The 13,765-nt window shown below is 40.7% G+C and overlaps 1 long non-coding RNA gene and 1 pseudogene across 1 annotated transcript in view; one reads left to right on the top strand and one right to left on the bottom strand.

Moving 5' to 3' along the window:
* Nucleotides 1-13,765, top strand: part of LOC148346107 (uncharacterized) — a 255,697-nt gene that overhangs the window by 189,031 nt on the left and 52,901 nt on the right. The window lies entirely within an intron of this gene.
* On the bottom strand, nucleotides 4,458-4,576 carry LOC148346109 (U2 spliceosomal RNA; annotated as a pseudogene).

The following is a 13,765-nucleotide window of genomic DNA, read 5'->3' as shown; positions in this document are numbered from 1 at the left end:
AGTTTTTGAGGTAGAAAAAGAATATAATGCTAGTTTGCCACCTAGTAGAAGACTAAGTTAGTTTCTGGAAGTCAAGTCAAGTCAAGTCAAATTTATTTATATAGCCCTTAATCACAAAAATGTCTCAAAGGACAGGTATTGTGAAGACTTGAATGAGGCTTCTCGTTTATGTCAAGAACCGGAACTGGATCAGGACCCAATCGCGCGACGTTTATCACACAAGCTTTTATTTTTTACGGGAAACGGGGAGTCATGCACGTTAGGCAGCAGTCTGGCGTGGAATTACAGGAAGCCAGAGGCCGATGAGATCGATACACATTGCCCGAGCAGATATTGGACAGATGGGGTCGATACCTGACAGGACGGGAAAGACAGGATTGATATCAAAACCGGATATCGAAATTAAACAGGACAAACTAGACGTGAACGAAACTGGAAATCGATATTAAACAGGACAAAATAAACAGGAACAATACCGGACAGGAAATAACAACAGGAAACAGGACCGAGTCAAAACCCCCACGTCTTTTGCCCATAGTAGAAGACTAAGCCAGTTTCTGCAATGAATGAATACACTAGTTTTTTGCCAAACAAAAAAGACAAATATTGTACTATTGTGTAAGTCTAAACTAAATCTTTACCCAGAAAACAATTACGCTAGTTTTTGGCGTAGAAAATGACGATGCTAGGTTTTGAAAAAAAAAAAAAAAAAAAGACTGTACGCATGTGAGAGATATACAAGATATAAACTCTCTGTTGGCAGAATTACTCAGATGAAAACACTCATTTAGGTTTTAACCTCCCTCGCGAATGGAACGTGCACGACCGTGCAGCCATCTTCCCAGAATCCCCGGCCGTACACCCCCCAATCGGTCAGTAGGCGTGGTTTATTTTCTTGACGCATGAACAGGAAATGAAGTCACACACAAGCGCGACTTCACAATAAAAGGAAATAAGATTGAAAAACGTATTTACAAACAATGAAATTAGACTGATCTTTGAAACGTGACAATGTGTTTGTGTGTGATGATTGTTTTTATATTTAGGAATATAAAAACAGGTTTATCTTCATAGCATGGAAGTCTGAGAAATACACATCCAAAAACAGTCAACTTTACAGCACAGAAGACCGCAATGCTAATTTTTGTCGTATAAGAAGAGCAAGTTATTTTTGGGCGTAAAAGACGACGTTAAATTTTCAGAGCCGAAAAAGACGTTAGTTTTCAGCTTTGAGAAAGACAACGCTAAATTTGGGCAGAAATCAAAGGAGAAAGAAGACAGCACTAGTTTTCAGGTGTGGAATGAGACAATGTTTGCCGATAAGTAATGAAGAAGAAAACTATGCTTGTTTTTGCTGAGGTTGAATACAAAAATGTGTGTCCGTGACGTAGTTTTTGCTTATAATTATCTCTGCAGGAACTAGTAAAACCTGTAAAATTTATAGGAAATACTCTACGTAATAATTGTCATGTCTATATGAAAAGAAATCAGTTTATACGTCTATTTTCTAAAACAATCTGAGAGCTAACTATTCTTAATCATTTCGATCATTTCAAGGTATGGTAGTTAGGTTTACCTGGCTAAGAATCAAAAAAGGCTAGAAATGTTATTTTGTGCTAAAAAAGTCAAAGAATTCTCTCAACAGAAAAGAAGAGGCTGCCTTGGAAGGGGGGACAGGAAGGGGGCACGGTTCAATTCCTAAAGCTGAGTCACAGCGCATTGACGAAATAGCAATCGACACAGACCCCAAGGGGGGGTTCCATCATCCGGATCACGCAGGATTACCAATCCAGTCCTTTTTTGTTTCTCGCTAATCTTATTTATTGCCGGCGCTGATCTCATCGAAGTGTGCATGTTGAGCGTCGCGCTTAACGCGACTGTCACACTAATTGAAGCTGGCTAAGCTAACACGCCAACACACGTCTAAAACGGCCCTCGAAGCTACGACGGCGGTCGTCGTATCGTATAGTCTGAGACGAGTGAACCGGAAGACGAACGAAGATTCATTTCAAAAATGGCACGGATTATGTCTTCGCGGCGGAAGTTTTGACAAGGAACACGATAAACACGATGAGTAGTGAGCACACTCGATGGTGAAACTGCTGTCGGCCACAGCTCACGGACAGTGACTCACGCAGATTCAAGCTCCACCCGACACAACAATACGGGAACTACCATACTTTCCGGACTATAAGGCGCACCTAAAAACCCCAAATTGGCCAGAAAGTCACGTCCAGAACGAAGGGTAGACCCAATCGCGTAACAATTCTCACAAGTTTATTGAGATAAAGAGGAAAGGCAGCGCCCGCGATCCAGTGCTCGCTGGACGCGGAAAGCAAGCCGCTCACAGAATCAAAACGTGTTCCGAATGCGGAAGTGGATCTTCTGGACCAGGAGATCGTGGTGTCGAAGATGGAAAAAACACGTCGATAGCCGGGACAGGAGAGCCAAAACATGGTCAGGATCAAAAACGGGTCGTAAGCCAGGACGGGAGAGCAAAACGTGGTCGGGGTCAAAAAACAGGTCGTAGCCAGAGACCAACGGGGAAATCAGGAACGGACGGGTGGAAAACGGGTGGAAAACGGGTGGAAAACGGATGGAAAACGCGAGACCGACGGGAGTCAGAGTCAAAGTGCTTGTCTTGTAGAAAAAAAGGTTTGCTAACGGACTGACAACAGGCAAGTGAAAGGACTGCGCTCAAAAAGGATGGGGATCCAATCAGCTAGCCTGCAGCGGCTGGCGCCTAACAAGCGAGCACATGTGATACTAATCAGTCATCATGACACAGAAATTTGAATGTGTCCCTTATAATCCTGTGTGCCTTGTATACTAGAAAACACGGTAGATAACATTGGGAATGCATCGTTCCAATAAATGATACTGCATACGGTTACTGTTCTGCCTTTGAGAAACATATAGAATGGTCTAAGAGTGCGCTCTCGTGGTTAATATGTTAATTGTTTGGTACTAAAAGAGTAGTGCAGAACGCTAGCTCAGACGCCAGCTTTCAAATGCTTGTTGCTAATCCTCTTTTGCTGTTGCTTTGGACAATAATTTATCATAACTATGAAATGTAAAGGTATTGTGAATACTTGAATGAGGCTTCTGGTTTTTGCTCACACATTTTGGAGGTTTTATTTTATTTTATTTTTAAATCACCCATTTTTTTCCTTTTTCTTCTTTTGTTATGGCTTTTTTTTTAAAAATAACCCAATACTTTTGTAGTTGTTTTTTTTCTTCTTCAAAATTTCCCAATATTTTAGACATTTTTAATATATTTTGGGAGGATTCATAAATTTAATATTTCCAATATTTTTGGATTATTGTGTCACGTTTAAATTTGAGTAATAGGGAGAGAAGGCATCGATGGATTTTTACTTGCAAGGACAGGGGTGGAAGCTCTCAGATTAGGGGTTCAAACCACCGTTCTGAAGCCCCCTGCTGAACACTTTCCTTTTATTACATCTTCAAGGATACAAAAAGCCGATTAGCCCCAAGGGGTGTGGGAATCAAAGCACAGCAACATAATTGGACAATAACGTATATTAAGCGAAACAACAAACCATAGACAAAACAAACAGTGAGTAGACAAAGTAATAGAAAGCCTAGACAACTAACTGCCTTCTTTGCAAATGTAGTAAAAACAGAGCCTAGCAGCGGTAGAGAAGGAAAGAAACATACAATAAATGACATACTCAACAGTTTGTTTGGAAAATGACCTAATATTTGGGGAAAACAAAAGAAGTCAAGTCACATTTATTTATATACCCCCTAATCACAAAAATGTCTCAAAGGACTGCACAGGATTACAATGACACAATTACCTGATCTTAAAACAACATGCGGGCAAGGAACAACTCAAAACCTCAGCGTGAGGAAAAAGAGAAACCTTGAGAAGGGACCTCACAAGTGGCATCCCCCTTTCAGGGTGACCAGGCTGAATTACATTTAGCATTGCAGTACACAAACATAGTAAACACTAGGTAACATGTTGAAAATTTGTCCGGAAAGTGCATGACAGCAGCGACGCCCCCAGCCTGTAAACTAGTCCAGAAAGTCTATGACGGTCACGACGCAGTCTCCCATCTCCGGACTAAAGAGTGCACCTGATTATAAGCCGCACCCACCACATTTTAAGAGGATAACCGCTTTTGTACTTACACAAGCCGCACCTGTATATAAGCCGCATGCGCCCACGTTAAAACATGTAACACAATCACGAAATTAACCCAAACCCGACTTTGAGTCCCGCAATTGTAACTGATTTTTTGGTTTGAACAAATTTATTGTAACTGAGGGGGGATTTTGTAAGGTTTATTGTTCTATATTCTTTATCAATTATCCATTATCCGTTATCGGTCAAATCATAATACGCTACAAAGCCAAAGGGCCGAAACACTTGCTCTCAGCCAAGAGGCCGAATCAAGGTCCTAGCCACAGAGCCATGCAGCGATCAGTGCGAATGCACCGTTCCAGGAGGTACTGCAATCACAGGCCGATGCGTGGAGTGGACAGAGCAAGCTCTTATTCCATCTCCGAATTGCAATAATCAAACCTAAGTAGGGTCGACAGTTAGACACATTTAGAATCTCACAGTTAGGCACATTTAGAATTTCACAGTCGACAGTACACAGTCCAAAAATAACAGCCGGCAAATTGAACGAAAAATGATACCGGTACTTAAGATATGACGCAGACCTGCAGAGTCCCGGTCCCGTTGAAAATAGGGAAAGAAAATTGGCCGCATCACTGTATAAGCCGCAGGGTTGAACATTTGGGGAAAAAGTAGCGGCTTATAGTCCGGAATTTACGGTAATCTGCTGCCTCCCGGCAACTGGGTGCAATGTACCTGTTCTGATGCTCCTTTCCTATTGCACCTGAAAGGGGGAGATGACGCTACACGTGACAACCTCATCCAAAGCACTGCAATCCCAGCGCTGGGCCAGAGGTGTCATTTTTAAGCCGACTTTATTATTTTAGTTTTCTTTGTTTAATGCGTGGTCTGTCGAGTCAGCCTGCCAAGAAACATAATGCAAGAATTTCAAGCATTTTCAAGCACTTCACCCGAAATGTAAGCATTTTCCTCTGCTTGAAAACCCACATTAAAATTCAAGCATTTATAAGGTTTTCAAGCACCCGTACGTTATTTGGGACGTTGTTCCCTTGCTGTCTAGCTGCCAAAAAGGGGGATATGTCAGAGTCAGGATAGCATAATAGATGTCATAATCTTCATTTATGTTGTTTAAATTAAATCAATTTTATTCAAATGTGTTAATTTTTTTTTTCACGCAACCCTGTAGTTTTAATTTTATGCGCCTTGTAGTCTAGGGCGAGCAGCACGGCGGCACAGTGGTTACCGCATGTGCAGCACAGTTCAGAGGTCATGAGATCGAACCTCCTGTGTGGAGTTTGGTTGTTCTCACCGCGCTTGCGTGGGTTTCCTCCAGGCACTCCGGTTTTACACACATTTCAAAAACGTGCATGTCAGGTTAATTGGCCAGTCCAAATTGTCCCTGGCTGTCTCTGTGTGCCCAGCGACGACGGGCTGGCAACCAGTTCAGGGTATCCCCTGCCCACTGCCCAAAAATAGCTGGGATGGGCTCCAGCACCACCGCGACCCTACTGAGGATAAGCGGTGCAGATAATGGATGGATGGATGTAGTCTAGGGCGCCTTATATAGGAGAAGAACATTTTTAAGGGTACGCTTTCAAATCCGTTGTGCCTTAAAGTGTGAAAATACAGTGCTTTTTTTGTGCCTTGAAATGCATTTACAGATTTCTTTCTTGTCAGTGTATTTATTATAGGAAGTGCGAAAAGAAAAAAGAAAAATCCTTGTTTTTCTGAAGTCTGGATGAAAGGAGGCTACTGTACCATTAAAAAAAAAAACATTTTACAGATTCTTTCATTTGAAAAAAAGGACCAGATGCAAGAGGCAGCTGGCGTGTAGGTCGCCACTTCACAACGCATAAAATTATATCAATTACAGTATAATAGAATTTTCATTACGTATTAGCGCTTTTATAACATTTTTGATTCGGTGTAAAACTGACAAGCCAATAAAGTGCAAATGGAGTTTTTTCTTTTAAATCTAAATCATGTTTTCAAAACCCGACCTGAAGTTCTCTATAAAATGTGGTCAAATCATAAACACTTAAAGCAGTGGTTCTCAAATATTGGGCGGGCTCCCCTGGGGGGGCGGGAAGCTCTGTCAAAGGGGTTAAGATGCTTTTGGCTTCGGGGAACATTGTTTTTAACGTTTCCAGAATGAAGTGCATTTACACCTCCACTACAGTAGGGCACAGTGGTCGGCAGATTACTTTTAAAGAGTAATTAGTAAGTTACTCACTACTACGTCTAGAAAAGAACTGAGCTTTTACCGTAAATCCCGGACTATAGGGCGCAACTGATTATAAGCCGCACCCACCACATTTTGGGAGGAAAACAGATTTTGTACATACACAAGCCGCACCTGTATATTAGCCGCATGCGCCCACATTGAAAAAACGCAATACAAACACGAAATTAACCCATACCCGACACAGTCCAAAAGATGAACGGAAAATGATACCTGTACTTAAGATTTATTGCAGACCTGCAGAGTCCGGATGCTCGTTGAAAGTAATCCAAGGAAAAAAGTGTATATTTCCAAAGGGTGGGAAAAATATATATCCACTATTGTCGACCGCGTCCACAAACACGTCTCACCTTTACTCCACTTCCCGTCAGCCCGCGTTTGCCCCGCCCCTTCTTTCTCATTTGCTCGTGCAAAACTTAAGAATAAGTTTCTAAAATAAATATATACAAAAATATACCGTTGCAAATACATATTATACATGGTTACACATATTTACAAAGAAAGACGGTACACCGAGAGAGTTTTCAAAGCTTTAATAATAATATTATAACTTTCATCCCAAACCGTGCCTGTGAAGGGTAGCAAAACGCTACTAGCAACACGCTCGCAACACAGTAAACAGCTGTTAAAAAAACTACTTGTACTAAGCACGGTCAACCGTCCTCATCTTCCTCCTTATAACTGACGTCATCAAAGCCGTCTTCCTTCAGTATGGGAAAGAGACTTTGTCATTTTGACGTCGACCCACGCTCCCCTATTTAAGAACACGCTGGCATCACGCTCGCAAAGTAAAGTTTACGTGCACTAGCTCAGTTTCCTTCAATATCTGACTGCTCCATTGCGTTTAGCTTGAAAGTTGCGTCATGTGCCTTTCTTTTTGCAAGTTGCATGGTGAGGATATTTCTACGCTAATTTAATTTGTGCACAAGTTAAGAAGTTGCAGTCTAAATCTTACCTTTTGTACTCGAGCGCCGCTGGCGGCCGTTAGAAAAATCACATAAATTGGCCGCATCACTGAATCAAGCGCAGGGTTGAAAGTTTGGGAAAAAAGTAGCGGCTTATAGTCCGGAATTTACGGTAACTGAATTACTTTATAGTACAATGAACTAGTTACCAGGGAAAATACTTGTTACTTTAAAAAGAAGTTGTTTCAAAGAATTCCAATTCGCCAACTGTTGAATTTTCCACTGCTTTGTGCACTTTTTGGTTTATGTTCATTTAACTCATGTCGGTTGCATTGACGTTTTAATTTATTTTATTGTAAACTAAAATTCAGGGAGCGCTTTAAATTTTCATGTACCTTTATACAAGCTGCTGCTAAGCCTATTTTTTTCCTGCACTGTTAGTTTTTGGTTTAAGTGAAAGATTACACGTGGTTGTAGGAGAAATGCCGCCAGCCGACTCCACTTAAAAGAAGTGACTGAACTCCCCCAAGGTTTGGTTGGCCTAGGGTCGACCAATAAATTTGAAGTCAAACCCCCGCCTCACACCTAAAAAACACCACGCACGCTCCAAAAACACTCTCTTGTTGCCGGCCCGCGATAGAGCGAGGGAGGTTGGGGTGTGGGCATCTTGGGTTCTCGTGAGCTATACCAAGAAAATATTTCACAACTGACTGTTTTGGTGAAGAAATAATTCTTGTTCATTTAAATAAGTTAAGTGTTTTAACTATGCTAATGGATCAATTATTTTATTAGTGTGACAGAATTTCCTTCCCCCTTCCCGTTTTCTAAGACTGCTAGGCCTTGTGTCAACGATTATCCTTTTTTCTTGTGTGTTTCTGTGATTCAATTCTCCTTTGTCATTTAAGTGAATGTAGTTGTTAGTATCAAATATGTCCATTATTTATTTGTGTGTCTCTACTGTTTTCCTTCTGAACTGATCAATCGTTATCCATATTAACCAACTGAAAAATCGATAATTCAAAGCTACAATTAAAAATGTTTACAGTATTGCCTCCTTCATGATACATGTTAGAGACAATATGAGGCCAGGTCTAATTAATTCTGGTTGGAAACTGCAGGCCGATTAGGTTACCACAGAATTCGATTCTGAATTAAATTGATATAATCTAAAGAAATTACTCTACATTGTGTTGAAATTCTAATTTATTTACTGTACAAAGTTTCAGAGAGCTATTCGAGTTTTATTAGAATATATAGCAAATGCATTTTGGTTTCTTTTTGCATTATTAAACATTTCTGAATCCAATTTATAAGCTTTCACAACAAAATAATATCGGCTCCAAATATCGGTTATCGGCCTCCTCTCAATACTAATGTTCGGATTCGGCCCTGAAAAACCCATATCCATTGATCCCTATTTGTTTTTGCTTGCACTACATATAGTGGTCAAATATTACACAGTGCCCCTTTAATGTATATTCACCCCAAAATAATTGAGCAAAAGTGAACAGAAAAAAACCCACCAATCTTTTCTCCTGTATTCATTTCCAACATATTAGTAGCGTCCACATCACATTTTGTTCTATCTCCTACACAAACATTAATCTGTGAATGGAAATACGCGTACTTTAGGTCACGTGGAGGTTCTTTTTACTATTCGGAGCTTGATTAAATTGCACGGGCTGGGAGAAGAATTTGAAATGCAGATGCAACAGCTCACCTTCCCAGGCAGCGGCATTGAGTCTTCAACGCCGTAAAAGGTCAACGCCTGATTGATGTCTTTGGCCCGGACGAGAAGATAGGAAAACAGAATCAGATGTACAGCAGATACTGACGGAGGGTGCATGAAATCAAAGCTGAAAGGTCGTCATCATCATCGTTATCGACTATCTGCAACGTTCGATAAGAAAAACACAAAATTGGCGAGTAATGAGTGCGACACATGGAGCAGAGATTAGTGATTACTTTTTGCAACAACCAAGCAGCAAATGTTGAGGAATGATTGTAAAAAAAAAATGCAAGCTCCCTTTTAGATTTTCAGAGCACTCTAATTGCCTGAGTTAACACACAAAATTGTTCACATAGGGAGAGGAAAAAGCCCTTTTGAACCCTGATGCTCTTCAAACAGCTGCACCTGCAGTGAGCCACATTTTCTCAGCTAAATTAAATATTAGAGCGCATGTAATTAATCATATTAAAGCTGATGTTACAATGTGTGCACATTGTAGTGTCGAGGAGCTTTCCTTGAGAACAATGTTGTCGGCACAACTTTGACAGTATTACAAATAAATAATCTATTTTATATAGCTCATGGATAGTCATTAATTACTTTTGTGTTTTAATTTAACCTTTCAGGCGCTTTGGTGCCCATTTTCTAATTTTCTTTTCAGTTTGTCAAAGACTCAGTTGTTGCTTTTTTTAAGCAGTAATTAGGCTTTAGTTCACGTCTACTGGAAACTAATTACAAAACAATTAAGAAAATGATTATAACAAACTCAACTTTTCTTTTCGGACACACCTAGCTCAATGCTAATACAAACAGGAAAACGCCGTTAACGCGTTAATAAGAATTAGCATGCTGCTTTCGGCACTGATGATAACATAAAATCACAGTTACTTATGTAAAAACGCTGTAAAAATATAAAAACACGAGTAATTAAAGATGAATATCCTTTGTTTTTGTCTTTAAACGATATTAAAAGATAAATTATATTATCCAACAAGACACCTTCGCTAGGTTCTTCTTCTACTTCACTTATGTCGTCTATAGAAGTGAGTATCATAATTAAAGGCATTTTACTGCCCCTCAGTGGTCAAGTTAATTACAGCACACATAATGAGAGATAAAATAAATTTTTCGACAAATATCCCGTTTTTATTAAAAAAATTAACTAATATTAATCTGAATACTAATAAAATAAATTGAATAGTTGATCTTGGTTGAGGTATGAAAAACTAATGAAGAAAATAAATACGCGTTTAACAAAGACACAGTACTGAATTGTGGATATCGCCATAGTTTCTAAATATATTAAAAATAATGACATTATAAATGAAGAGTGTTTAGAAACATGAGTAAATACAGGCAGTTTTAATATAACAACAACACCATTCTTTTTTTAGCACAACTGCCTCGCTTTCACTTCCTGTCATGTCCTGCACGGTTGTCATGGCGCCCAGCTGGCCCCGCCCCTTGACACCGGCTGAGACGCATTGAACTGATTGCTTGTGGAGTACTTAAACGCTCCTTTTGGGACTGCCCGTTGCCAGACCATTGCTTTACCTTGTTGAAGACCTGTTCATGCCTGTTTGATCTGAGTAATGCCTAGTTTGTAATTTTGATTGCCTTTAAACCTGTTTTGTTTTGTTTTTGGTCCGTTTGTGTGTTGGACAACTTTTATTTCCTAATTAAAGTGACAGATCGTCTACGCATATGAGTTCCGACTTCCTGTTTCCTGACACTTCCCTGCATTTGGGTTCAGCAAACTTAAATATATCCATGGGGAAATAAATGTTTTTGACATAAACTCCTCAAACGGATAGTGTGGGCTATTTGACTACTCAATGTTGCTGTATTGCCCACAGGCCAAATGTGGCTCGCCACATTATTTTATGTGGCCCGTGAGACAATGCTGAGAGAAGCAAAAGAGAGAAATGAGCATTGCATAAAACAATGACCTACAGTCTCAAGTATGTCCACTAGATGTCGCCAAAGCCAGACGCCTCTCGCAGACCTCCCACTGTAGCTGTATTTGCTGACTACCATTAATCAACCAGAGAAGATTGAGGGAAATCAAGTCATGTTTATTAGCATTTAATCACAAAAAGTCCCAAAGGGCTGCACAGACCACCCCTACACCATCCCCTGATTTGAAACAAGGATGAGCCTGGTTGATGCACGGTGCATGCATTTAAAGGCATTGTACAAGCACTTGGATCTATTACCTAAAACCTGCTGCATTGGACAAGATTATGGGACAAGAAGCTGTCAACTGGACATTTTATGATTTCTGATATCTCCCTTTTATAATTTCCCACCTACATTCCAACTCTGAGCCTTGCTCAGAAAATGTTGGTGATTCCAAGAGCCTAGAAGAAATCTGCAGGTTCAAGAGCAATCTCCGTTTGGGCCGGAGGAAACACATCCTGATGTTGATTACTTAAATAAAAGCCACAGACGCACTGTTTAGGGCAAAGGTGTCAAACAGGCGGCCCACGGGCCAGATCAGGCCCGCTAGGGGATTGAATCCGGCACGCGAGACAACACTCAGAGAAGCGCAAGAGAAAAACAAGCTGCAGGTTGAAATATGTCAACTTGATGTTGCCAAATCCAGGTGCCTCTCACAAAGACACTGTACTTGTATTTAATTTTCTCTCTCTCTCTCTCTCTCTCTCTCTCTCTCTCTCTCTCTCTCTCTCTCTCTCTCTCTCTCTCTCTCTTCCACCCTTTTTCTCCCACTCTCTGTCTCTTTCACTTTCTATGTCTCTTTTTCTCTTTCTTTGTTCCTCTTTGTCTCTTTCTTTCTCTGTGTCTTTTTAACTTCATTTGCTCTAACTTCCTTTTTTCCTTTTCTCTCTTTTATCTTTCTCTCTTCCTACCCTTCACACTTTCTTTCCTATTTTCTCTCCTTCTGTCTTTCTATTTCTCTTTGGATTTCTTTCTTCCTCTCCCTTTCTTTTCCCCCTCTCTCACAACTTTTTATCTTTTGTTTCTCACCCTCTCTCTCATTTTCTTTCTTTGTCCCGCTCTCTCTCCTTTTCCCTCTCTCTTTCTCTTATTTCTTTATCTCTCTTTTTCTTTCTCTTTAATCTACTAGTCCGGCCCCCGACAGAATATTTGTTCTATCGTGTGGCCCCTGAGTTAAAATGAGTTTGACACCCCTGGTTTAGGGCAACACCAAAAACACGGAATTTTTAAAAAAGTAAATGGTCTGCATTTATATAGCGCTTTTCAAGTCAATGAAGACCCCCCCAAAGTGCTTTACAATTTGCTTCACACTTACCCATTCACACACACACCAATAGGAAGTCAGCCATGCAAGGCGCCTACCTGCTTATTGGGGGCATTAGGGATTCAGTGTCTTGCCCAAAGGCACTTCGACATACAGGACTGTCTCAGAAAATTAGAATATTGTGATAAAGTTCTTTATTTTCTATAATGCAATTAAAAAAACAAAAATGTCATACATTCTGGATTCATTACACATCAACTGAACTATTTCAAGCCTTTTATTATTTGAATATTGCTGAATTTGGCTTACAGCTTAAGAAAACTCAAAAATCCTATCTCAAAATATTAGAATATCATGAAAAAGTATACAAGTAGGCTATTCAACTAATCACCTGAATCATCTAATTAACTCGAAACACCTTGCGAGGTTTCCTGAGCCTTAAAAACACTCAGCTTGGTTCAGTAAACTAAATCACAAGTATGGTGAAGACTGCTGATCTGACTGCTGTCCAGAGGACCATCATTGATACCCTCCATCAGGAGGGTAAGACACAAAAAGAACTTTCTCAAAGAGCAGGCTGTTCACAGAGTGCAGTTTCAAAGCATATCCACAAAAAGTCTGTTGGAAGGGAAAAATGTGGCCGGAAACGCTGCACAACCAAGAGAGATGACCGCAGCCTTAACAAAATTGTGAAGAAGAGCCGCTTCCAGAATTTGGGGGAGCTTCAAAGACAGTGGGCTGAAGCTGGAGTCCAGGTATCAAACGCCACAGTTCACAGACGTGTCCGGGAAATGGGCTACAATAGCCGTATTCCCATGGTCAAGCCACTTCTGAACTCAAGACAACGGAAGAAGCGTCTGACTTGGGCTATGGAGAAGAAGCACTGGACAGTTGCAGAGTGGTCCAAAGTCCTCTTTTCAGACGAAAGCAAGTTTTGCATTTCATTTGGAAGTCAAGGCGCCAGAGTCTGGAGAAAGGCTGGAGAGGAGCAAAATCCAAGTTGCTTGAAATCCAGTGTGAAGTTCCCACAGTCAGCAATGGTTTGGGGAGCCATGTCAGCTGCTGGTGTTGGTCCACTGTGTTTCATCAAGTCCAGAGTAAATGCAACTGTGTACCAAGAGATTTTAGAGCACTACATGCTTCCATCTGCTGAAAAGCTCTATGGAGATGAGGATTTCATTTTCCAGCATGATCTGGCACCTGCCCACAGTGCCAAAACCACCAGTAACTGGTGCACTGACCATGGCATCACTGTCCTTGATTGGCCTGCTAATTCCCCTGACCTGAACCCCATCGAGAATTTGTGGGGTATAGTTAAGAAGAAGATGAAAGACACCAGACCTACAAATGCAAATGAGCTGAAGGCCGCTATCGAAGCATCCTGGGCATCAACAACACCTCAGCAATGCCACAGGCTGATTGCCTCCATGCCACGCCGGATTGATGCAGAAATCCGTGCAAAAGGATTCCCAACCAAGTACTGAGTGCATCAATGGACATTTTCAAATGTTTGATTTAGTTTTGCTGTTATAAAATTATTTTTTTACTTGGT

This window comes from Urocampus carinirostris, chromosome 20, assembly GCF_059441175.1.
Source record: "Urocampus carinirostris isolate Australia breed hairy pipefish chromosome 20, RoL_Ucar_1.0, whole genome shotgun sequence".
Taxonomy (NCBI): Eukaryota; Metazoa; Chordata; class Actinopteri; order Syngnathiformes; family Syngnathidae; genus Urocampus; species Urocampus carinirostris.
The sequence above is the reverse complement of the archived record's forward strand: the minus strand, read 5'-3'. Positions and strand labels throughout refer to the sequence as shown.